The 26,015-nt window shown below is 42.5% G+C and overlaps 1 protein-coding gene across 1 annotated transcript in view; it reads right to left on the bottom strand.

Moving 5' to 3' along the window:
• HTR2C (5-hydroxytryptamine receptor 2C) overlaps positions 1–26,015 on the bottom strand; it is a 205,350-nt gene that overhangs the window by 68,002 nt on the left and 111,333 nt on the right. Inside the window, exon 2 of the mRNA XM_066202651.1 lies at positions 3,780–4,240. The gene's annotated coding sequence lies outside the window, so the exon portion shown is untranslated. The remainder of the gene's footprint in view (positions 1–3,779; positions 4,241–26,015) is intronic.

Here is a 26,015-nt window from a genome sequence, read left to right as displayed (position 1 = left end):
ATCAAAGGTCAATAATGTTAAATGTTCCTTTTTATATTGTCCCAAAACCCTGAATATACTGGATCTGTTGAAGTGTCTAATACCAGCTAGAATAAAGAACAGCAGAAGATAAATTTGGATGAAAACCTCTTCTGGAACCAGATAAGACTTCTTGCAATATCATAAAAATATACAGAGAAGACGCTTTTAATTCAATCAGCATTAAGGACTTTCAATTAATTCCAAAGGGGAAACAAAAAAACAAGCACATCTCCGCTCAGCATAAAAAGCAACAGCCTTTGTAATGGAGCAGAAAGACTCACACTTTTCTCTCTTTTTCAGAAATCAAGCTCTGTAAACACTGGGCATACCATCGATCTGAACCTTCTCGATGCTCTGAATGACTTGGTCCAATAATAAATGGCAGAGTCACTGCCCTGCCTTGCCCAGACAAGGCACACAACCTGCTTAGACTTGGCTTCAGAGCAAATCAAGAACAGGACATGGGCTGTTTCATCACGGGCACGTTTGGAATTTGAGGAAATCACCTTTTTATTTGGAATTACAGAAACTGTCATCCTACATCTGTATTCGAAGCCACAAATGGTTCCTAACAGAATAACATGTTGATTAAGTCCTCAAACCAAACACTCTGGTGCTGGTAGCAGCAAGGCACCAGCTGTTTCTAAGAGCAGCTGTGTGTCAAGTGCAAAAGCTGACAAGTTTTGAGTTAACATGGAGCTACCTGACCATGCTGTTCTTTTCAGCAGCAAGAGGACAGAGGCACAGCTCACTCAGTCAGAGCCTGCTGCTAAAACCACCACAGTCAGGGTTTGATCCCTGCACGGCCATTCACTGAAGGGCTGGACTCCATGTTCCTTGTGAGCCCCTTCCCACCCAGAATATTCTGTGATTCAAATGTGGACTCAGCAGGAATGTTCCTACCCAAAGTGCACAGAAGGAAAGGAACCTCTGCCTTTCAATTAATTATTTAAATTACTTGATGCAACCCTTATGCTCACAATCTGCAGCTACGCTGAGAAACAGAAGCAATCCAAAACCTCCAAGGACCTTAATCATTACAGAATATGCAGGGGGAACTTGTTGACAACCGCAGCAGTAATTTAAATCTGCTGGCACTTTTGGAAACAAACAGCTCTGTATAAAATCCAGCTGGAGCTGCCTTCCCCTCCTCTTGTTCTCTGAACACTGACAGCAGGACATCCCCACCTCCACCCACCAGGTGATCGGCAGGGCAGGCGGTGAATCCTGCAGATGATCACGGGTGTTTTCCCTGCTGAGAGAAGCACAAAGCAATTCTTCTGCAGCTGTCACTGAGAAATGCTGCCCCCAGGAACAGCTTGTGTGGTTCTTCACAGTGCTCCTAGTGCTGGACAGCTACCATGGATTTTTCGTGGAAATAGCTACCCTCTCCAAAAGTACAATTCTTCGCTGTAAAATCGACAAGCAATAATGGGTTTGTGGTGTTAAAACTTTTCTGTCTCCCCACCAGAAAGTTATTTTATCATTATTTTTTGGTCAAATCCCAACAATTCATTCCCACCCATCAGAGGAGGATGTGCTGCAGCAGTCTGAGGCTTCACAAGTGTCCAGTCACCAGTGAGACGTCCCTGGAGTCTTGACCTTGTGTGCAGACCTTGTCTTCCTGATGAAGTGCTGCCCAAACATCCTTCAAGATTTGTAACTACTGATTTTATGGCATGTAAGCATCAAAACACTTCTCTGAATTTTAAGGGAGAAGGACAGTATAACAAAAATCAAGAGGCTGAAAGACAAGACCATGCAAAGGAGATAAACCATTTTGCTATGTTTTTCTGGATTAAGTGTACAGAGCTTTTATGAAGCTAGTGAAAATCTTCTAGATGAGCCTTTAGGGCACATCAATTTAGAATTATTTTCTTTCTGCTCCCTCCTACTAACATTGCCCAAAAACAATGCAGAAAATAGTTGCCAGCAATGCAATTGAGCCCGTGAAAGGCACCATAAAGGCTTCTGTGCCTCGAGGCACATCACTTCTGCTCCTCCTTTTATTTTCCCATGTATTTAATTGCACTCGGCAGTAACCTTTACCACGTGAAACCAAGATGGCAAAGCAGCAGATTTGCTCTGTGTGCTGAGTCTGAGCTGCCTTGCTATGAACTGCTGGGGAAGTGGCACCTGGAGATTCCCTGGGTTTGAAATGGGACAGCCCATGTCACCCGTCCCTCTGCTCCCCCCTGGAGGGAAGTTTTGTCCCACATCTTTTCCAGTAGCAGCCCACAGCAAAAAGGTCAGGACAGCAAACCTCTGCAGAAATTTTCCCTAAGTGACATGTGACTGTGGATAGGGAGCAGTGAGTATCTCACTAGCACAGGTACAGGAACCCAATCCTTTACCCTTATCCTTACACTTTCAAAATATTATAAACCATGGGCAAGCAGAATAAAAGCAAAACTCAAAACCTTGCATTAACGTTATATCTACAGAGCAATCTACCCTTCACTTTGTTTTATGCTGTGTTTCACCCCAAGCTTGATGTTTGCCAGAAAGATTTTTCAAAATGGAACGCAGTGTCTTTTGTGTTTGGCTGATCTCCAGCATTGCAGGACACTCTTCCTGGTTGGAAGGTACAGAAACAACACTGCTAAATGTGTTCAGGACCACGGGTATCATCTCATTTGCAAAGAGAACAAGGAAAAACTCCAAGATAAGGGCCTGAAGGGTGAGATTAGATAAAAGTTCTAAGGCTTGCCACACATATTTAGCAGAACATGGTGATAGAGTGATAACCTTCTGTGTTTGGGTGAGCACACCCTGAACTGGCACACCTGGAGGGCAGGGTAGGGGACCAGTGCCATCCCCCTGGCACTGGTGTGTTCCCAGGGTCACCTGAAGCCTGGGCTGTGCTGGGGACTGTGTGGGCAGGCAGGCAGGGGGTGCAGGCAAACACTCCCTTAACTGGCCCCTTCTTCCCCTGAGAGCAGAGACCAGGACCCTTCCCTGCTCCTGGGGGAGGATGGACAGGGCTGGGAAGGCAGCAGAGCCTTCTTCACTTCCCAGTGGCTTCACCTGTATTGGTCAGCAGTTCAATGTCCAGCTCAATCCCAAATTGCAAAGCATTTCTAATGCACAAGATCATTAGAGTTAGTGCAAAACCAACTCAGTCCTGAAGTTGCAGAGAAGAAATTCTGGCAATAACGGAAGGACATAATCAGTATTATTGTCATAAAATGTCTGTAGTTACTGCTTTGGCAATTTTTCCAAATGGGTTGGCTTAGAGACTGGCCTCTTGTACTGATTACTAAATTATTTTCTTTACAAAGGTCTAAGTGGCTCTGCTTTCCAGATGAACAGCCCAAAGCCACTTGGTTCAGAGCTTCAGCCCCCTGAGATTCATCTTGGACAGTAAAGAAATGAGACAGATGAGCTCTAAACTACTCTGTGTACAAACACAGCAGTGGCTTGGCTGATGAGAACACTTTGTGCAAAGTACCAATGAATTTAGAATAAAGACAGAGGTGAACTGAGCTAGTTAAAAGTCAGAAGTGGTCAGAAGCAGTATTTGATAACAAAGCATTTGAAACCAAAGAAAGCTTCCTGAAGAGACTTTTGGCTTCACCACATCTCACTTCATCTGGGAGAGGCGCCTTGTCAGGCAAATTCAGAGCAGTGTGCTGGAACTGGCCCTTCCCCAACCCAGCCAAAGCCAGAATTCTGCCCTGTCCCCCCTTATCTGCCCCTGAGGAGCAGCAGTTTCTTTATCTGAACACGCAGTTACGCATTTGCTGAGCAACACTTACTTTTTTCTTGACAGAGAGCACCTGTGCTCAGGGAGGGGAGCTCTTTGCAGCCACTTGCACATCTGGTGGGTGGTGATGCAGCTGTTAGCAGGGACTGGAGCGGGGACTGGGGTAGGGGCTGGAGCAGGAATTCGAGCAGGAATTGGAGCAGGGACTGGAGCAAGAATTGGAGCAGGGAGCAGCTGTGGGCAAGGATCTCACGCAGATCCGTGGAGATGTGGGTTTCCACCAGCCATGGAGCAGGATCTGGGCAGCCCAGCAGGAAACAGGGAAGGTCAGCCCCTCTGGCAGCTGCTCCAAAGGAGGTTTGAGGCCTGTGTGTGATGATGAGCTGGGCAGGGTTGCTGTGCCTGTGGCTCAGGGCGCTCCAAGCAGGAATTCAGTGGGATCTTCTGAACCTGTGGACGGCACTGGGCTGAGCTGCTCACCAGGGAGGAGACTCAAACGTGCCAGGGAGACCTCTGGGGAAGAGAGATGGAGAGAGAGATGAATGAAAAACAATGTTTATCCTTGAAATTTAAATGGCTTTTCTAGAGTATGTTTGAAATGTCACAATTAAATAAGTCCATTAAACAAAATCTTATTAATTGGACAGCTTGGTCAGCTGTGGCTTACTCAGAATTTGTTCTGGTTTTAGTGTTTTATCATTAAACATAGTTCTGAGTAATTCAAACTTCACAACACCAAGGAAAAATTGCCCATAATTAACAACTTCAAGTGCAAGCAGCTTTCATCACACCAACACCAGCAAGAGCTCATACCACTCTCCTCCACTCTACTTCGCATGTTTATTTAGTCTGATTTATCACAGAATTTCTTCTCTGGGTTCCACTGATGCAAACTTGCACTGGGTTTGGACAGTTCCTCTGCAAACACAACAAACAGCCCCATACAGGAACGTTTAATCCGTCACCAGAACTTTTCAGCAATCACATCCCTCAGCATCAGCTTTGTTAATTAAAGTAGCACATCTGAAAAATTAGCAGAAGGGAATACATTGGCATATTTCTGTTCAACAGGGAGGATTTATATCTTCAGCAGTCACTAGTGGACTGAAAAAAAACCAGTATAGGATGACACATGGTGTTGCAGCACCCCTGGGCTAGAAAGGCACGTAATATGAGTCATTTAAAAACCAGAAACATTCAAAAGATCATTAAAAAGCTACTAAACCTCACAAAATCAAATAAATACATTAATCAATTAAAACCTCTATGAAGCATCCTAATTGAATTTTGCTGTAGTAGTGTCACATGGCTGTGGAAAGTTCCCTTCAGTAATCCAACCAAAAATTGGCATGTTCCCATCCCCATTTATTCTCCCTGATTAGTGAAATATCAGAAGGGAATAAAAAACAAGATGAAGGGATTCAGGAAAAATAAATACCAGTATTCAAATTTCATCGTGTTCTTCTCACTTATGAATCTTAAACTCATTTATCCAAGACAGTGGATGGCATCCTTCTGCAAGAGTGAGCTGTGGCCGTGGAGCATTACAACACATCATGGAACACAGAATCACAGGAAAGGGGAGCACAAGAGACCAAATCAGGGGAAAACCTGAAACTCTGAGGAACTGAACAGCTCTTGCTCCAAAACATCTCTGCTGCACAGCCCAAGAGAACAAAATGGCAAAACTCGCCAGTGCCCCCAGAGCCTGGAGCAGCACCAGGGAACCCTCCATGCAGAGGAGGATTCTGTGCAGGAATCCAAGAAAGTCAAAATCTCTTCCCAAGAGTCTCCTGTGATATCCAGCGCAGAACAGAAGTTCTAAATGACAGGGGGAAGGAGCAGGAAAAGCAGCAGCAGCACGAGGAAGGCCATGAGCAGATGTGTGCTGGCTGCAGCACGGTGTCTGCCCACCAAACCAGCCCCAAAGCAGGGTCATCAGAGGAACAAGAGCTGTGGGGAGACACTGACATCTGCAAGCATGGAAAACAGGAAAATTCCTGATGTAAGTGATCTCAGCTAAACCACAGACCTACTGTCACAGAAATATACCACGTATCAGCCTATCAGTGCTCTTCAAAGGGGAGAGGCGGCCAAGCAGGAGGCACAGAAGGTTTGCACAATGTGCTCATGAATAAGGGGATCCTGTGATGGACCACCCAGTGCAGGTTCTGCACCACTGCCTGTTTTCAAGTACCGCAAAATTCTTGTCTTCAAAAAGTCCTTTTTGCAACAGCAATGAGTCTGAACAGGTAACTCTCCTTTACCAGGCCACCCAAAATGATGTAATGATGCAATTTATACTGCACACGGAAGACAAACCCCAGCGAAGACTTTGCCATGCTACAGCCTGAGGCCCAAGGCACCCATCTTGGTGACCCTCAGCCTGGGAGCAGGGGACAGACTGCAGCAGCTGCTCTGAGGCTGGAAGGAGCGAGAAGCCCCCAGCCTTACACACTGCACAATCCTCCCCTCCTTTATCTTCTGTAAAATGACCTCTCAGGAAAGCAATTTCCAAAGTGACTAGTGTTGCTGGTGACACACAGCTAGGGGAAAGAGAGAATTTACAGTGATTAGAATAGATCAGATTTATGGACTAACAGGACAGGCGATGCATGAAGCAGGGAATGAAATGTAATGAGGCCAAGGAAAAAAAAAACAAACACATGCTCTACTCCAACCTGAACAGCAATGTACAATTAGACAGGAAACACAATCTAAAACAATTCACATAATGTTTCACAACAGTATAAAGGAGAAGCAGAAAAGATCTTGCAGCCCGTAGAGACTTCACAAGACAGAGAACAAACCAAGGGAAGACTGCAAGGCCAGTTGAAGCATCCGTATGAAATGCACAAAGATCCTGTCAATCTCAGGAGCACTTTTAGCCACACTGAAAATTCTGAGGCACTGCCAAACAGGCTTCCAGAAGGTTCAAACTCAGCCCTGAAAGATTTCATAGATACTGTGTTATTTAGGCAACATAAGCATTTTTGCAAAATTAAACCTACAAGTTACATTAAATCAGCCTAAAGCCTGCAGGATCTGGCAGCCTTCAGGCATGTGACAGATAAATCCAATAGAGAAGTTGTTTCTCAAAATGAATAAAGGGAATAAAAGGAATAAAGCTGGCCTAGAGGAGAACAGGAATGAGAAGCCAAGGGTTTGAACTGGTCCTTGAAAAAGCCTTGGTGGTCTGGTAGTGGGGCTGAGCTATACCAGAGAAAAAGCTGTGTCAAAGGATGCTCTGGGTTACCAAATACTGCTGGGGGGAATATTTTAATGCAAAGAACTTATTTACAGGTAGGAATACCCTTAAAACTGTGAAAACTTTCTTTGTGCAAGGTTTATATTTCTACTCTGAAAACATTTACACACATGCTTAACTTTATATGTGTTGACAAGTTAAAACAACTGGGATAATCATGGGCTTCAATTTACCACATTTAGCATTATAAAAAGCAAGGGGTTTAGCAGGTTGGTATGTTTTTATCTGCCTTTAGCTCACAGTATATTTTTTGCACTAGTACTTGGGGCAACAGGAAGAACTGCAACTCCCAGAAAGCAAAGAGAAAATGCAAGATTTTAAAATACTATCTGATGCAACAAGTTTTTTCTATAGTGGAGAGCACTCATTTTTAAAGGCCCTCTGGACATACTTTATTAAAGAATTTCCTCAGTCACAGCAACTTCTTAGCTGTATTCCTGACTAGCTTCTTGATTGGGCTCAGAAGTAAAATTATCATTCAGATATTAGCAGTTCTGCTGTTCAAAGTCTAATCTATTTTGAAAGCTTAAACGAAGTCAATAAATATTTAAATTAAATATAATCTGCACTTGTTTAATGATTTTAATTAAGAATTAAGTTGCTGTACCCTGGAAAAGCGTAAGTGTTTAAAGCCAGCGCAAGAAGAGAACAATGTTAGGGCATTTAAGACTCTGTCTCATTATTAACATATTTTTCAGTATATTGCAGGCTGAGTTTCGCACTGTAGTCGATGCTGCTACACAACTACTCAGAATTATCTTTCAAAGAAAAAATACAAAAAGTTTGAAAACTTAACTCAGTTTTGAACTGCTGTGACTGAGTGTTTTACTCAATTTTTTGCCCCCCATTTTTTATTTCTATATTGAGTTCAGTTCTTTCAGGATTCCCTCCCCGAGCCCACTGGGTGTAACAAAGGAGTCTCATGGAGATTTAGATGGCTTTAGGAAGAAAAGTCACCCCTGCTGGCTTCACACAATTCTTTTCAAACAAGAATGTTACAATTCTATTTAAGACAAAATCTCATTCCTTGCATGAGGGTTACAAAATCTGAATCCCATCCATGGGTTCCCTTCATACTGAATAAATCCCAGATCAAAGGGTATCCCACCCACCCCAGGGCACGTCCCCAGCACAGGGAACCTGCACAAGTCACAAATCCCACAGGCAGCTGCAAGTTCTTTCTCTTGTGGTCCACAAACAAGTGAAAATATTTCTTCTATTTGTTCCAATCTCTGAAAGTTTGCCTGCATAGACTGTAGTTGGATTTTTATCACAACAGGGACATTACTGGATAAATTTTTCTTTGGTTTAAGGGACAGAGTCAGAGGTGGGGGGACAGGCTGTGTCTGGCCCTTACCCCAGAACTGGGAATGAACAAATGGAAACCCCCTAAAAAATACCCCAGAAGAAAAGAAATATTTAAACCCAGTTTTGGTAATTCTGAATGTTACTAACTAAAGGAAAAGAACATTGGTAGTTTGCAGAGAACAGCTTTCAGTTTTCCTTTGAACGGCTTTGTGGCATGTAAATAGATAACAGGAAGATAACTCTGTACCTCTGGAGGCCTGATTTTAAAAATCCCTAATTCAGAACCAACAGCCGCTTTCTGATCTAGAAATAAACTGCCCACCACAAAACTCCATCTCAGCATCCCACAGAAGAGCAACACACACAGTCACAACCATGAGAGGGCAGAAGATTAACTCTCATGTTGATCTATTGATGAGATAGAGCACAGTTTTGACACAAAACTGTATTTTTTCCAGTGGACACCAAACAACTCAGAGTAGCACAGTCCAAGAGAGGATTTTCAAAACTGATATCCAGCTTTAATCCCTTCTACCAATTCAGCTGATGACATCCAAAGCCCCAAGGCATGAGCACATTGTTCTTTCCCTGCTAAAGAGTCAGCATAACAATATAGGATATTTAAATATTTTAAAACTCTCTTAGGAAAGGAAATTAAACAGAGCAAAGCACAGCCAGAAAAAAGCCAGCAATAAAATTTTCCACCACAGCAGAATTTTCGTTTCATGGAAGTTTGGCACTGGGTGCACAGGAGCAGGGTCTCTGCCAGCAGGGTAGGGCACAGCAAACACATTAAACCCACAGAAATTCTTCATGGCTGCAGCTTTGCCCTTTGTCATTCTCCTTTTTCCTGCAGTCCCTTGCACAGAGAATGAGACATACGCCAGCGTCACCTTTTACTCTATCCCTCAGACACCTCTCCCCTGGCTTAATTTCCAATTAGCACGCCTGCTTTATATCCAGTATATCACTCATAATAATTTTAGTGCAGTCAAACAGTTCCATCCCAAATGAGAGGAAGGTTAATGACACTTCCTGTTACTGTCACTATACTCTCTGCATAAGGAAGTGGATTTTAAAGAGCAGGAGCCAACCTCTGCCGTAATGCCTCAGAGCAGATGATGTCCCCTCTTCATCACTGACCTTCAGCTGGGCTGACCACCTTCTACAAAGCCAGGAGGTGTTTGTGCCCTGACACTTTTGTACCCTGAGGCCAACAGAGAAGGGCTCAAGTATGCTAAGCCTGGATCCTTGTCTGTAACAGAGCAAAACTGTGCCTTGGAAATGGAGCCAAGTGCACCAGTGACAAAGGTGTTTGCACTGGGGCACTGCTGGGAGAGTCTTCTCCCCCCTGGAGCAGATCCTCAGCTCATGAACCACACACCAGCCCAGCCCTGGCACTGGGGTGGGCACAGGGGTGACAGCTGTAAAACGGGTGACAGCAGGGTCAGGTCCCTGCTCCACTTCCAAAGCAATGCATGGACACAGCCTTAAACTGTGCCAAGGGAAATATAGGTTGGATATCAGGAAAATTTTTTTTACAGAAAGGGTGATAAAGTACTGGAATGGTCTGCCCAAGGACGTGGTGGAGTCACCATCCCTGGATGTGTTTAAACGAAGACTGGATGTGGCGCTGGGTGCCATGGTTTAGTTGAGGTGTTGGGGCTGGGCTGGACTCGATGATCTTGGAGATCTCTTCCAACCTGATGATTCTGTGAATTCTGTGATTCTGTGTGTGAAACCCAACTTATGTATTCAAAGGGCAGAAAACATTAGAGAGAGCACAATGCAAACGAGAGGGATGATCTAAATAGGAGTTTGACCTAGGAGCCACTGACTGCAGCCAGAATATTTCCATTTAAGTAAATGTTGTTAATTCTATTGTATAATTCCTATTACCTAATAATCTTTCCCCAATTCCTATTACCTAATAATCTTTACCAAAGTGAAAAAAACCCAACTAATTCTGATTGCCTGGTAACAGTTACCACTGGCTGTGGCATTATAGTAACTTCAAATCTTTTTATACTAATAGTACACTGTGTTAACTTAACACTAGAAGTTAACTATACTTTTTCCTTTATTTTTTTACGTTTCTTGTTGTTTAGATAATTAATTTTACCTCCAACCTGTGTCAAACTGCCTTTGAATCAAAGTTGGAATTCAATTCACAACGCAGAAAGTATTTTAATAGGTGCAGTGGCTACAAAAGAAACCATTGAGTTTACATTTAAAAAAGAATCAGCACATGAAAAAGAATTGTCTGCATAATTAGTGACTTGGGGCAATTGTGGCTGATCATATTATGATCAAAAGACTGGAAAAGAGCTCACCTCATCTTTACCTTAGAAAGGATTGATGATAGCTGCTGTTTTTATGAACTACAGTGGTTTGCAATTAAGCATAATTCATGTGTTTAGCTAGAGAATTTCCTGGGTTGTAGCTTTCTTTACATGCTAATAGGAAATATATGAGGTTTAAATATTTGGTTTGTGTGAACTTGAGATATTATGACGAGTTTAAATCTTAATATAGAAATTATGCAATGTCATTTCAATTCTGAAGGGGTATATTTCAAATATTTTTGTTTCAAATAGACATACAAGGTGTGAGTTTAAAAGGCAAAGCCAACCCAAACAAAACCACCATCAAGCCTTCCCTTCTCCCCCAAAATTTCACATCCCCTGGAGATGGAACTGATTTGAAGGATATCTTCAAGAAGAAAGGGCAGCTTCAAAACCTAATTCTCATCAGAAGCAAAGCAGATGGGACAGGAAAAGTAGTCCAGCACGCCCACATCACCCGTTCACAGGAGCAAAGGGGTCTTATCCAAAACAGGAGACAGGATGTCAAGTACATCATCTCAGCTCATCACAAGGCTCAAACACCCACTCCTTCAGTCTCTGTTTTCCACTGGACCCCACTGACCCTCCTGCCAGGGTGGGAAAACTCTCAGTGTGCTGCTTGTGACGGTGACTTTGTCACGTCACTTTTACTCAGCGTCACAATCAGAAGCCACGCTGGTCTCAGGAGGGTCCAGATGCTCAGCAACATCCATCCCCACACAAGGCTGGTTCTTTTTCCCCAGGAAAGCACAGCCCCTGCCCAGGGCTGAGCTGGCCAAACACCCCTCACACCCTCTGGCAGGTTCCCCCTGTGCCCAACTCAGCCCAGACCATGAGACAAACCTGGTCTGGGAGCTCAGTCCCCCATTGCCGCTGCCGTGGGGCAGGCAGCTGCACTTCTGCAAAGCCTGGCTTAAGCTCTGGCTTTAGTTCGAGCAGGAATCAATTCAGGGAAGCCCTCAAAGATCCCTTCTGCCTTCAGGAACACTTAGAGCACAAATCACTGCTTTCTGTCCTGGCACCAGCCTTTGTACTTACTTTGTGTCACCACGAGCAGCTGCCAAAAGGGAAGGGAGAGGAGCTGAGGTCCATTAGCCAGACTTTAGTTTTTCATGATCTTCCCAGAAGTGGCTGCCCATGCTGTTCTGATGCATCTGTGCAGTTCTCATCCAAGTCACTGAAAGCCCACGCTGCAGCCCTGGGGTGTCTACAGCTTTTCATCCTGGGTGAGAGCAGCACAGGCAGCAGAAAGAGAGCTGGTCCTCCAGAAAAGTGTCACTGGGAAAAGGAATTCTGTCACCTCGTTGTCTCCGTGCACTGGCCAAGCTGCAGACATCATGCAAGGTGCTGATTCTGAATATATGTAAAATGAAGGAAGTGGCATTTCTATCAGCAGGAAACATTTGGGTCAGAGTGAAGACAAGTATTTAGGGATGACCAAGTGTGCTTGCCCAAGAGGTCACAGCAAGTGAATTTTGTCACCTAAAATTTAATAAGCCATTCCTACCAAAATGAAATTTTTTCTGTCCTTTTTTTTTCTTCTGTCCCTTCACGGGGGACTCACCAAAAAAATCTTCTTAGTGCTCACAAGGAGGTGAAGAAACACACACCAGGGCCTCTGTTACAGCCCCTGCCTTCCCAAAATGCCTGTTTAATGTTTAATGGCTGTGAGGTTACACGTTGCACTGTCAGCTTTAAGACCTAGCCTACCTAGGACGGGAAAAGTGCAGCTTATTTGAATTAGTTATGTGCCTTTCAAAAAAGACTCAGGGAAGGTTCTTTAAGAACACTGAGCAATAACAATTAATAATATCTGTGTCACTGGGCTGGCTTGGTTTTTTAGACACCAAGGGGTTCTCTGTGGATTTTCCCATTTATTAGTATTTTAAATTTTTTTTTAGATTAGAACATTATTTTTATAACTGCAGCTGGGAGATAAATATCTTAAGAGGGTTTTTCCCTTTTAATGCAGGGTTACAAAGTGATTTACAGTGAAAATTATGAAGACTTAATATTTGAGTTTCCTCTGGAACATACTGTTCCTGCCAGGTCAGTAGCACTGAATAGTATTTAAAACTCATGGAAATACATGTCTTGTGGGGCAGCCAAAATGCACTCTCTAATGACCTGTGCCACAGGACTAAGAACCGAGCAGCTGCAACTGCCAGCAAAGTTTTGATCACCAATTTGGGAATTAAAAACCCTCCTAAACTGATTATAACCAAGATTTGCAGGGGCAGCACAAAGGGCACCTCTTTCACTGACATGAGTCATTACCTTCTCTATAATTTGCTTTCTATGTTTTAAGATTCCCCAAACACTTTTGCATTGATTGCATTAATGCAAGTAAGCGATAAATGTGGTAAAAAATAAAAAATAAAAATCACAGGACTCATTTAGTTCTCCCCATCATTTTCTGATGAATAATTTCACATGCAGACAGTGTCCACTCTGTAGAACAGCAGGGTTTGAACAGCCACAACCCAGCACTTTAGAAAGTGATCACACCAGTCCCCACGCCTGCATTCAGCCAAAAATACCACATTTATTTAAAGGTTTGCACCATTTCAGAAGGCAGCACAATGTCTCACAGATAAGCAGTGCTGCAGAGGAAACAAAGGCAGGGAAAGGGCAGGCACAGGGGACAAGGACTGACTCCACGAGACATCCATCACAGCATAACAAGCACTAGATTCTTGGCAGGTTTATCGCAGAAAAAAAGGAATTAAGAGCAGCCTGAAGAGCCACAGCACATGGGAGCTGCCTAATGCTCAAATTTCACATCTGGATTTACTGACGTTGTAAATGTCCATGTCACGAGCCTCACAAAACTCATATCCTGTAATCAAAGAGCCAAGTGAAAATTTAAATTTTTGTAATATTTGGGGCAGGAGGAGGGGTTGAGAACCCCCATGGCTGAGAACCAACCACTGAAAACTGTGTGATGCTAAATGAACAAAACTTACTGAAGTAGTTAAAAGAACCATGAAATCCCTCAATATAAAGGTGCTGAGTCAAGTTTTTTTGACTATGTGCCAACACTGCACTGCTCAGAAAAAAGAGGAACTCTTGAGAAAAGATCTATCATAACTCTCCTGAATATAAGTTTTATTCCAATTCACTTGACAAACTTCCCAGTAGGGACATGTGGGAATCACACACCCAGTGCCACGCTGTGGAGCTGTATACCTAATGCCTGAACCAAATCCCTAACGGACATCAATAATTGTAAAAGATGAATTAAACATGAAGGTTGTTTATTTCCATAGCACATTTTAAGTATGTACTTGTATGTGATGAAAATTTTATTGTTTGTGCTTGGGAAAGAAAAGGGGCAGGATGCCTAGTGTTAAAACGAATTTTCTAATTGAACTTTAATGAGCCTAGTCAAACCTCTTGATGCAGCTTTCTCACTTCTAAGGATCACTTGGTCCTTATCTAAAGAATGAGCCTGCATTAGCATTTAAAGGCAGCAGGGCTGTGCATGTTGATCCTCAGCTTTAACCTGAGGCAAAATAATTTTCTTTTAAAAACTAGCCAAATGGAATTAGCTAATGAAATTATTTTAGATAATGTATGTAATTTATTTACATGATTTCATTTATGAGGGAAAGCACTAAGGAAAAAGAAGGAATAAAAAAACCCCAACCAGCCAAAACTCTGCTAGTGGTTGGCAGATTAAAACCATCAGCAAATTCCACATTTCAGGAGTTTTCCCTAAAATTTCCCCTTGAAAACAAGAAAATTGTTTTGTCTTTTCAAAAAGAGATCACCTTTTGACCATTTTTCTATGACCAAGGTCATGGCAAATGCCTTAGAACCAACGGCACATTTCTGCTGTTCACACTGCCAGAAAACTGTTACCCAATCCTGTAAATCATTTTTTTAACGCAAACATCACTATAGCAAAGAAACATTTTGCGTGATTCAAGCAGAAAACAGCTCCAGAGAAAGGGAAGTCACAGAGGACAGTGTAGCTGTGCTCCTCTGCATCTCTCTGGGACGTAGCAGGTCCCAAAGCACCTCAGAGAGGCTCCCAAAATAGACCCAAATTTAAACAATAAAGCACACATAAATTCCTGGTTTCACAGGCCTCTTGGAAGTATCTTCTTTGTCTTCATGTCAACCCTTTCCTGTTACACACAGCTCTTCCTTTTTCCTCAAGGAGGCTTTTACAGCCACTGCATCTAGTGCTGGAGATCTGAAATCCCAGATCCAGCTACAGCAGGGCAGTGAACTATCCCTGTCAGTCCATATCACAGACTCAGGGACTCGGATTGCTGCCACTGTCAGTAGTGCTAAAATTCATGAGTATAGTTTCTGAGTAACCCTGAGTTCAATTTAATTACCTTACACCAAACAAACTAGCAAAAAACCATGTCTTCAATCCAGAAAACAGAGTATTATCCATCAAAGTATAAGAGCGCTCCTAATCTGAGGTTGGGCAACCACTTACACTCATGCCTTTGTGGTATCAAAGGCTTCGGTCATTGAAAAGACATTTTCAGTTATGATGTATTCCTATTCTTTTTAAAAAGGCACCCCAAAGAAATATAGAATCTTCATTTAATTACATCCTTACCATTGCAAGCCCATCGCTGCTTTGTAAGACTAAAAATTTCCTAGATGTTAAATAGGAATATCATTCCAAAGGAAAAATAGTGTCGAGGATAAAACTTTGTTCCTGAAGAAAACTAGAACTTCACTTCGTATTTTAAAGACTTCATTAACAAAACCCTCTGTGGGTATCTACAAATGTTAAATTAAGATCAAGACCTTAAACAGTTTGTCAAACAGATGAGCACATCAAAGCGTTTCAAAAAGGGAGAAACCTGAGACTTGAAAAGCTGTCAAGAGAGCAGAAGTGAGAAGAAATAAAGGCTAATGAAGTAACTGCAACGCCTCAAGAAAAGTCTGGAATAGGTTTTCCTCTACATTATCATGTTAGAGCACTAAAAATGAGGCTGAATTCATTTTGTGAGGCTGAATTCACTTCACCACATTCAATATTTTATTACATGGAGATGCATATTTCTGTAAAGACCCATTCCCCCTTTCCTTAATCTCTTTATGACCGAAAGATCTCCATGCTGTTATTTCAAAGTTATGTGTCACGTTGGGAAATAGAGGAGAAAATATTGCATCCATTCCTTTACAGCTGCTGGAAGGTGCTGTAGTCCTGGTGCAATCCCCAGGCCAGAGGTGGGGGGAAATAGTCCATTTACTGTGGCGAATCCAAAGTAATTTATGTGAAAAAATCTCTACAAAGATCCAGAACAAATAAATCAAACTTTTCTTCATCTGTAACCTAAGGCTCAAGGAAACCATCAATACCCTCACGGTGCAACAGTTTCAGGCTTGAAGCTTTAATTAAATAATTTAATTAAGAATTAAACTAAATACATAAATACATGACATTATATTTTATAATATATATTATAATAATTAATAATTTAAATTAATAAGAATAATTTAATTAAAAAGTACCTCCTCTGGTGTTCAGCATGACACAACTGTGAGTGTGCACCTCTCATCCCCAACAAAGGTAGGGGTGTGGAAAACTCCGTTTATTGACTATCTGCTGTTGATAGTAAAGAGTTTTTTCTCAGAAGGAAGCCAAGTTAACAACTGACTCCAAGTCTAAAACTGCAGAGCTGTGTAGACATGTTTGTATCTCCTCTGTAAGCTCATAAACAAATGCGCATAAGCTGTTAAACGACTTCTCTTAAGTTTTCAAAATAATGTTATTTTGTGCACATCATGATTTTTAAAGAAAGTCCATTTGTATCTTGTGTAAGACACACTTAGTCTGCAGTCTGCATGCTAATTATTTCAGAGCCACAAGGCTTGCATCCAGCAGGGAAAGAGCTAAATCTTCTGTGAGACTTGGGATTAATCCCTGTGTCTTGGAAAAATCTATTCTCAATCCTGTCTCCTTGTATTCACTGCTGTGTTGTCCCCCAACACAACCTGAATTTTAACTGTACTTGCTGTGAGATTACTGGAAGATGATGTTGCCTATTTAATTGAGTGTAACGTTTCCCAAAACATGATGGCTTTTGATGGACGATTATTTGAAAACCCTACTTTGTAAGATAAAAGCTAAGTCAACAAAACAATGCATTTCATTTAGCACATGCCATGCGGGAACACTGCTGGAGATGCCTCTGAAAGAGCTCATCTTTAGGGACACGTGTGGATAACAGCAACAGGGGACTGGCTGTGCTCACACCGTGGGATTCTTCCAGCAAAGGGGGCCGCAAATCTCCAAGGCCAGGCAGGAAACCTCCAGGAGATCCGGGAGCCTGGGCCACAATTCCTGGTGTGCAGGCTCAGGGTCACCACCACAATTTCCTTGCTGGATCTGTCAGCCTGTGGCCCCAGGAAGGAAAGCCCCTGCACCCCAGAAGACAAATTTTTGTGGCCCAAATCCTGTTCTTCAGGTCCTGGAGCCTCACCTTTGTGGGGATCAAAGAATGTGGCGCTCACTTTTTAGGCTTATTTGATATGGGAAAAGAAATACTGTGCAGGATGAGGAGAATTCCTTTGCCACTGATGGAAATTCATCATCAGAGAGCCACGCACAACACTGCACTCTCGCTTCCCCATTACTAGGTTTTCACAAGGACACCCACACCTTTCTTCAGGGGCATATTGATAGATAAGATACCCCCCTGCCATCATCTTCCCTCCAGAGGAGCAGGGGCAGGGCTCCCAATTACCATAAAGTCTATCTTTCATCTTAATGCTTAGCAAAGCATAAAGCAAACACACACTATCAGAAGCAAAAAATACAACCACAGAGCAGTGTTGATGCCTCTTGGAAATTATGTGATAAGCTGCCTGCAAGCTCATTATAACCCAGCTTCCAAAATAAATTAGAAATTTTCAAAGCCAGAAAAGATGAATAATCAAGGAAATTTTAAAATGTCATTTACTGAGGAAATAGCATCATAAAACAAGCTTTGCTGCTGCTACAAACTAACTTTAGCCACAGAATTTATTAACCAGTGGCAAATGTCAATCACAATTTTCCTCCTCAAACAACGAAAGTATTTTTTTGTTCACCCTATGCCCCTTAGCTGGCTTACTAATGTTCTCCTTAATGCTAGGGATAAAAAGAATAATGGGATTCAAAATACAGTATTGTTTCTAAACCTTAATAAAAGGAAAGTCACTGAGTGCAAACCTGAGTAATTACTTGTACTCAGAAGAAAATTACTCAGGCACTTCCCCAGTTTAAAGCTCTTGGAGAAAAAAAAAAAGTTATGCTGGGGCTTGTTTTTATAATTGAGCTGTTTCTGAGTGCATGATTAAATAAATAGCTTCTTCAAACAAGAAAACAGGAACCATGCTGTATGCATGCAGCTACCACTCATTGCTTTCAACTGTGTTTTACTGTATTTTTGTCAATATTTCAATTTTTCTTTTGAAATTGTATCTTTCACTAGATGAAGCTAAAAGCTTTTCAGCTGCTAGTTTGCAGAGTTTCACTGAGGTTAATGACATCAAAGAAATCTCTCCCGCATTACCCTGAGGAAAAAAACTTAGTAAGAAGCCCCAGACAGCAGTAAGCAAATTATTTGTTTAAAATTACACAATATTGCCATTGGTGTCTCAATATCACTACTGAGAAATAGCAGGTGAGCAAAACTTCTTAAGAAAAGACACAGGAATGTCACCTTGTCTTTTCACTGAAGTTGGAATTCTATCAATGCACATGAGTGCATTTGGTGCACATGCACCAAAGAGCCCCAAAAACCTGTTTATAGTATAAACAGCCACTGCAGAGAGGCTGAGTGATAGCACCCACATATTTATAGTTTAAGGGAGAAATAGATCTTCCCCTGCAAAGCAGAGCCAGGAGGAATTCTGCAGAACATGTCAAGCTCCACTGATGGAGATGGGTCGGGCACAGATGAAGTAACTGATAAAGCAAGGAGCTGCAAAATGGATGTGAGGGTCCCATACACCCACATGTGAAATATCACCCTGCAAATGAAGCTGTTTATTATCTCCCAGAATGCTCAAGGAAGTCAAAACGCATGGAAACATGATTTATTTTAAACCACAACAACCAAAAGAGCTCTCACAGAAGGGAAAATATTCCAGGTTTTAAGCAAACCTACTCCAGTATTTGTGCTATTTTCAGGACCGCACGTGTGCACAGCAAAAAAACTAAATAAACTCCAGTTTTACATGGCACTATATGTAAACCAGGGCAGTTCAGAGGCCTTAACAAAATCTGCTCTTTAATACTCTGCGTTACCTTTTGTCTCTGCTGTGAATTTGACCGGCTGGCACATCAATGCCCCCCTTGATCTCAGGTTTTGTTGCATTCCTACCTCCTCAGTGCTATTTGTCCTACTACTACAGATTCTTTCACCAGCACGCTGCCAACTACACACCTACACTCAACAACCCCCAGAACAAAAGACTTTTGAGTTACAGGTGAGGAGGGAAAAAGTCCTTTTGCAATCAGAGTCTCTCTCTCCGAAGTCTCTGCCAGTTATTCTGTTGGCTTCTTTGGCACCAAAGCAAACACCAGATCCTGAGATCTTCTTACTGTTCCTGGACAGACGACATTGGTCTATTTCTGTTATCTATTTATTCATACTCTTCAAAATTCAGGGCTGTGCTTTAACACAGTGCATTGCCATTGGGCAGTCCGTGTTATGAATGAGTGAATATTAACATTTTCTCAGGCCTACCCTAGACCTCAGAAGCTGAAGAATTAAGATGACCAGCTATCCCACGGTTATGAAACATCAGAGCCTTGAGTGAGAAGTGCCTGGCAGCTGCCATTTCCCACCACATCCATCACCAGACCCAAAAAAAAAAAAAAAAAAAAAAAAAATTACATCACTTCAATTTTTTTTTCCCTCAAAGCTGTAAAGAGAGGAAATGACAAAATATTATTGACACAGAAGAACCACAAAAAATTCCTCCTCCAGCGCTAAAGCAACTAGCTCATAGCCCTCTGTCTCTGTGGGTAAGTGAGAACTGCTGCTGCTGAGGTAAAACAGGATTTCTTTGTGAAGGTGCCAATGCTCCCAGCCACAGGCTGGCTCAGCCCTCCCCCGTGGCTGGCACTGCAGTTCCTGCCCTGGTCCAGCACACAACGAGCCTGCTTGCCCTCCTGCACACAGATTTCCATAGTGCTGGCTGATTACCACAGCCTCTCCTTCAAATCACCTGTTTCTGCTGCAAAGACAACAGGTAAAATTCACGCATCATGCACAGAATATTAAATGCACGATCATCTCATTAGATTCTTCATTGATATTTAGCCAGAAGTGTGACACAAAGCTAGACGATGGTCTGGCAAAGCTGAGAAGTGAAGACTCTGCGTGGCGGCACCTCCCTTTCCCAGCCTTGGCTCTCCAGAGTCCTCCAGGGAACCCTCCCAAACGTCCTGAGGCCACAGCAGCCCAGCATCCTGCAGCCCACAGGGCTGAGCATTGGCAGCTCTGGGAATGCCTGAGTTTGGCCTGCAGGAAAGTGAAAAGTTTAAAACCAGCAACATTACCAGCGGCTAAGGGCTCATATACCATTACCACAGCCCAGGTGATCTGTAAAACTCACCATGAACCTGAAACCTTATCTATTTACATTGCAGTGCTGATACCCATCTGCCCCAAATCCCCTGGAATCAATGCGAACTCTCTCTGCATTCAGTGCCTTATGTTTCCTGCTACAGCCACATTATTTACTTTGATTAATGATCACTTTGTGTACTATTAGCTGAGCAAGCAAAGAGTGATGCTGAGCATCTGAAATAAGATCAGGGAGATATTAAAGCCCTGTAGCACAATCAAATGGCCTTGCAGCTCCCTGGCCTCTCCTTTCCAGATCCTTTTTAACCAGCAGTGAACTACAGGATTTATTTCCTAAGTACGGTCCAAAAGATCCCATCTTACTATTGAAATCAAAATATTTAGAGCTCTATTAGGCTGTTATGAATAGCCTTCTCTAGCTTTTCAATTTCTCTCAGGCTGAAAAGCTAGCAGCACTGGAGCAGTTAGCCAAAATGGACATTTAGTTTACTGAACAAGAGTACCGTAGATAAATTGTCTTCTATTGCTTGGAGAGTCTCAAAAGAAAACGGGGAACTAAATGTTCCCACGGTACCGAGAAGAAATAGCCAAAAAACCCCAGAAATTAAAAAAGCTAGGAAATTCTAGCATTATCTACATGTATTTATTTTAATTCACAGATATAATGGATTGGTCTGATGAGTCGTGAAACCCTCATGGTCAGTGCCTCGTGGTCCTCACAATAACATGGTGAGTGTCTTAAACTCTCAGTGAAGATTCTCAATGATCTTGTTGTCCCCTCTCAGTTTATTTAAATACCATACACAGTGATTATTCCCTTCTTCTTCCCCAATACATAAACTACCAGGAAGCATCATTCTGTAGAAGAGTTTTCATTGGAAAGTTTGTTTGCAGAAACAAAAAGCGTTTAAGGATACGTCTCCCCAAAATCAGCAGATCAGATACATGCAATGGATATTCATGAAACATGCCAGAGAGATCAGCAATCAGGCTTTTCTTTCTGGAGGAAAAAAAAAAATCATGCAATGAAAGCTTTGTTTTTAGTCAAAACCAGGAGTGGAATTTCAGCTGCCCTTGGTCACACTCTGGGCTTTTCCCATCCCACATACACTGGATGACTTTGCTTAGTGAAGCTTTCTCATGGCATGGACCTTCAGGCAAATTCCCCAATTATTTCTTATTAAAGCATTTACAGATAAAAGAGGTTAGCTGCCCTTTTGCTAGCAAGGGAAGAGAGGCCTAGTAGAGTTCAAGCTTTTCAACCACTATCAAGAAAAACTGCTGGAACCTTGCTGCAGATCACAGCAGCTTCCTGGCTCCTGCTACTGGCAGCACATGAAACGCTGAGAAAAAAACACAACAAACAAAACAAAACAAAGCAAACAACCCAAACATGTGAACAAAACTATTTGGAGAAGTTTTAGCAGTTGTCTGAAATCCAGGAACTTGGCTGTGTGTGACTTGAGATGTGATCTGATCTCTATCATTACCACAGGGTTGCACAGAGCAGATCTCCTGCAGCTCTCCCTGCAACCCCTCTGTTCCCTTTTCCCTGCACTTCCAGAGCTCTGCAGACACAGTCACAGAACAGAGAGAGCCAAGAGCTGGCCAGAGACGGATGCAGAACCCACCTGCATTGTGTGCATCCCTGGCCTGCTGCTACAACGCAGAGACAAGGTGTTCAGAACCATTTTCCACCCTCAATAATTTGCTGCGCTTTCAGGAGCCTGAAAGGTCGAGGTCACAAGAAAATGCTTTCCAAAGTCACCTCTGAGAGGAAAACAGAGAGGCTGCAGCTTTGATTTATAGCTACTTTGAATCAGTTCTAAAAGTCTCTGTGTAAAAAAACCCCAACGATTTCGTATTACAGAGATGGATCCCGGCTTTTAAGATATCATGATGATTTGAAGGACTACCAAAATGCGGAGCCTACAGACACGTACTTTGTTCAGAACTGCTAAACCTGGCTCACAGTTTGGACAAAAATAACCCTATTTTAAAAACTGCCAGAATATATGGATCAGAAATCTTTCAGTTTTTAGAAACATAGCATTTTGTTAAGGTGAAGAACTCTCAATGTTCTATTTTAAGTTTCAAGAAAAGCAAGCTCTGGAATTCTTCATAAATATCATCCTTTGATTCACAAGGGAAGTATTCTCCTTTTATCCCCTTGTAATTCAGAAAGAGGAAGACATTTGGAATATTTTTCCTCCAAAATAGCATTCTCCTGGTTATCTAGATCAGAGGTCTGCCTACAAAAGTGGTAATGAAACTGCAGAACTATTTCAGTAGAAGCTCAGCTCCAATAAATTACGTGACTACTTTAAATAGATCTTATGCATCAAACCAAAGTTCTCAATCTTATTTTAGCACACCATATTCCTAGAATATTTTATCTCCTAGTTATATATTAAACTTGCAGTTTAAATCAATATATAAAGGAAAAACTATTGCAGCACTTAGTTACTCTTGTGCAAAGCAAGCTGCAGAAGATGAAGTTCTTAGAAAGCAAAATGCTGATAGGAAAGCTAACAACAGGGGACATTTTGCTAATTTATTTTCTATCTGGCTTTGATCTTTTTTGCTTTTACACCCCTTGAGTGTAGATTGTGCTGGGTGCTCTTCCCACGCTGAGGCAAAACTCTGGGAAAGGGATGGGTGCAGGTTTCTCCAGTTCTTCACCCTGCAAACATGAGCAGATCTCACAGGGAGGAATTGATGGTTCTCCTTCTTTTCTGAGAGTACACTACAAGAACTTCTAGATACAAGGAGCAAATCCTCATGCACGAGATCAAACCTGAACAGTTGCCTATAAACCACACTTTGAAAACTGCCTGAAAGATCAGAGTGGCAGGGCAGTTCAAGCTATGGAAGTCTGAGAGCAAACCACGAGTCAGGCGTGAACGGGACGGAGCTGAACAATCTCCAAACGCAAAAAAACAGAAAACACAAAACCAAAGAACATTCAATGGAATGAGAGAGAGCGTTTCTCAGTGAACTTCACCAAGCAGCATGCACCAGGGAGGTGATATTCACATCCAGAGCGCGTGGGGGTGGCAGGGAGGGGTGGCTTTGTTTGGAGAATTGTCACTTTTCTTCTGGCAGCGGTCACAGCACGGGGGCTCAGAGCTTTGACGTTTCCATTTGCCACAGAGGCTGCAGCACTGCCTGCCGCCTTCCTTCCTCACCCCACAGCCCCACGGAACCTGCTGCCACCTTTCCTCCACCTCTTTTACACCGCACACATCCACGGTCTGTGCACGCCTCCCAAAACCTCATGGAAACGTGCTAAAAATGGTAACTTTAAGGCCTGCGTTGAGGGCTTTAAAAAAATAATTCATTCAAAGCTAAACACCAGAGAAAAATCCAAGGTCACAGAGGTTTAAGTAGCAATTAGCAATGAACATTTTGTTACTGAATTAAGCTTTTTTTTTTTTCCTGCTTGCAAAATATGTAGGAGTAGAGTAAAAAGGTGTCATATTCAGCATTACTTACTAATTTCTATGCAAAACACTCGATAGGGTATTTTCAAACCTCAGGTGAAAATATGCAGCATACAAACTTTTAGACACGCATTCCTTGTATTCATTTATTACCAATGAAATGCAATCAGCACAATACAGGACTCCTTCCCAACTATAATTAAATATATTTTCTGAATTCCTATTCACAAAATATGAATATTGGAAATTAGGTAGATTTTACATAAGTATGCCTGCTACAAAAAACACATATCTCTAGGCAGTGAATTTTAAAACAGTTTTTCCTTTAATATTCCAAAAGAAATGGCAGTACTTGAGACATGTATTGTCAATATACATATCAAAAGCCTGTGCTCGCTGAGTGCTTGAGAGCAATAGTTTTCAAAACAGACAGATTATAATTACCAGACTGCTGATTTGCTTCATCTAGCAGAAGTCAGTGGGAAAAGACACAGTTCTGCTCCCAGGATTTCCCCCTGGGGAACACAGTTCAGATTTTTTCAGCCTCTGGAGGCTCTGGCAGGGCTCCCCCATTGCCTTCAGATGGAGAAACACAGACACCTCCTTTCCCATAGCTCCTGGACAGGCAGCAGCCAAGGAAATCCTGCTGAGTGTGAACTGGAAACCCCAGACTTTACCCAGGTTGTGCTGCCTGTGGGTGGGATTCCATCACTGCCCTTCAAACTGACCAGGCAAGGGACAGGTGGACAAGAGCTCCTCATGGCATCAGACAACTTGTGCTCAACAAATCCCATCTTCCCTCTGCTGACACCCCCTAAACTGACAGTGGATACAACTTATTCAAGGTCTGTGAACTGGGGCTCTTTAAACAAGTTTTCTAACCAATTCCAAATCATGGATGTTTTTAAAAAACAGGGTTCAATCCAATTTAGACCAAAAACCCAAGAAAAAGAAAGAAACCAGACAGGGGGACAAGTGAAACCCCCCCAAAACTAAAACCCAAACAAAAAAAAACACAACCCACAATCCTGCTATTTGGCCTACTTCATGCTTATGCTTAAATTTAGCATCTAAGAAATTCATACTCGACCCACATTTAAACGACGCCAGTAGTTTTAAGAGATCTTTGCATAAGCACTAACGTTCAGTTGTTTGAAAGGCACTTGGAGCTCAAAACGCATTTGCTGGGTTCCGTTCATGCTGAGTTTATTTAGCTTTGTGCACAGCGCTGTGCCTCTCCCCAAATGTAAGAGCGTGTGAGCAGCCAGGAACACAATTCCTGTTCTCTGTCACCACCCTGTGAGCTCCCACAGCAGGAGCACTCATCCCCTCGACAAGAGTTGTCATTCTGAGCTGACCTGGAAACGACCCTCATGATGCTTTATGGCTGCATGAAAACAAACATTCGGAACGCATAAACTCACAGTTGTCCTTCTCTCCAAGTGAGCACTCAAAGCAGAACTGCCCGGGTTGTGGCTCAGAGCTCCGCTCCAGGATGCTGACTTTCACTCACATGGGCAAAACTAAAACCACGACATCGTTATGTGCGTGATGTACATGTGTAAATGTTCACTCTGAAAACTGATTTTCAAGCTTCTAAATAGCCCTATAACTATCACACTTTTGATAAGGTTTCAGAAAGTGTCATCGGAGCCTTTTAGTCCTCTGATGCCACGGAATGCAATTTCTCCTCCTCAAGCATCAATTTTCTTTTGCCTTGTGCCTTGGCATAGTGATGGTCATAAAGAAACCCCTGAGCATCAGCTCAGAGAAACTCTAGAATGCATTTATTTTGTCACCAAAGGAGGTAAAACAAAGACACCTCTCTCCCTTTTCCCAAGCAGGAATTGAATCAGAATTTCAGACCGTTGAGTATTCTAGTTTGCCCAGGGCATCTCTAACTCCCCATGCCCCAGTGCTGTGACATGGAGGGCACATGTGGACCTGACCATGGAAAGCATCCTGCTGCAGACTGCCCATCCCGAAGAATAAAACACAACAACTTTCTCCATCCAGACCACTAGAAACTTCTTCACTAGTTCTAGCTAGCTTCACCATCACACCTTGGCTGTTGTAAACACTTTAATTTGATGTGATCTGACATCACTTTGTGCTTTGTTCTGCTCTGACTTGCTACAAAGGATTTCGAAAGGTGTCTGACAAAGCATTAATACATTTATCTGTTTTTATGCAAGGAGAAACAGCAAACTTCCTTTTTCATGCACTGGAATTAAAGTCAACGTGATCATAAGAATATGTTAACATAGTAAAATCTCTGATGAATAATTCAGGCTCTTAGGAGTGAAACACTGAAGGAGACAGTTTCAGATGACTGTGTTGACAGGCTCTGATGTCCAATATGTTCAG

The sequence above is a fragment of the Chamaea fasciata genome, unplaced genomic scaffold, assembly GCF_029207755.1.
Source record: "Chamaea fasciata isolate MVZ Bird 193981 ecotype frontalis unplaced genomic scaffold, bChaFas1.0.hap1 SCAF_22, whole genome shotgun sequence".
Lineage (NCBI taxonomy): Eukaryota > Metazoa > Chordata > Aves > Passeriformes > Sylviidae > Chamaea > Chamaea fasciata.
This window is presented reverse-complemented; position numbering and strand designations above follow the sequence as displayed.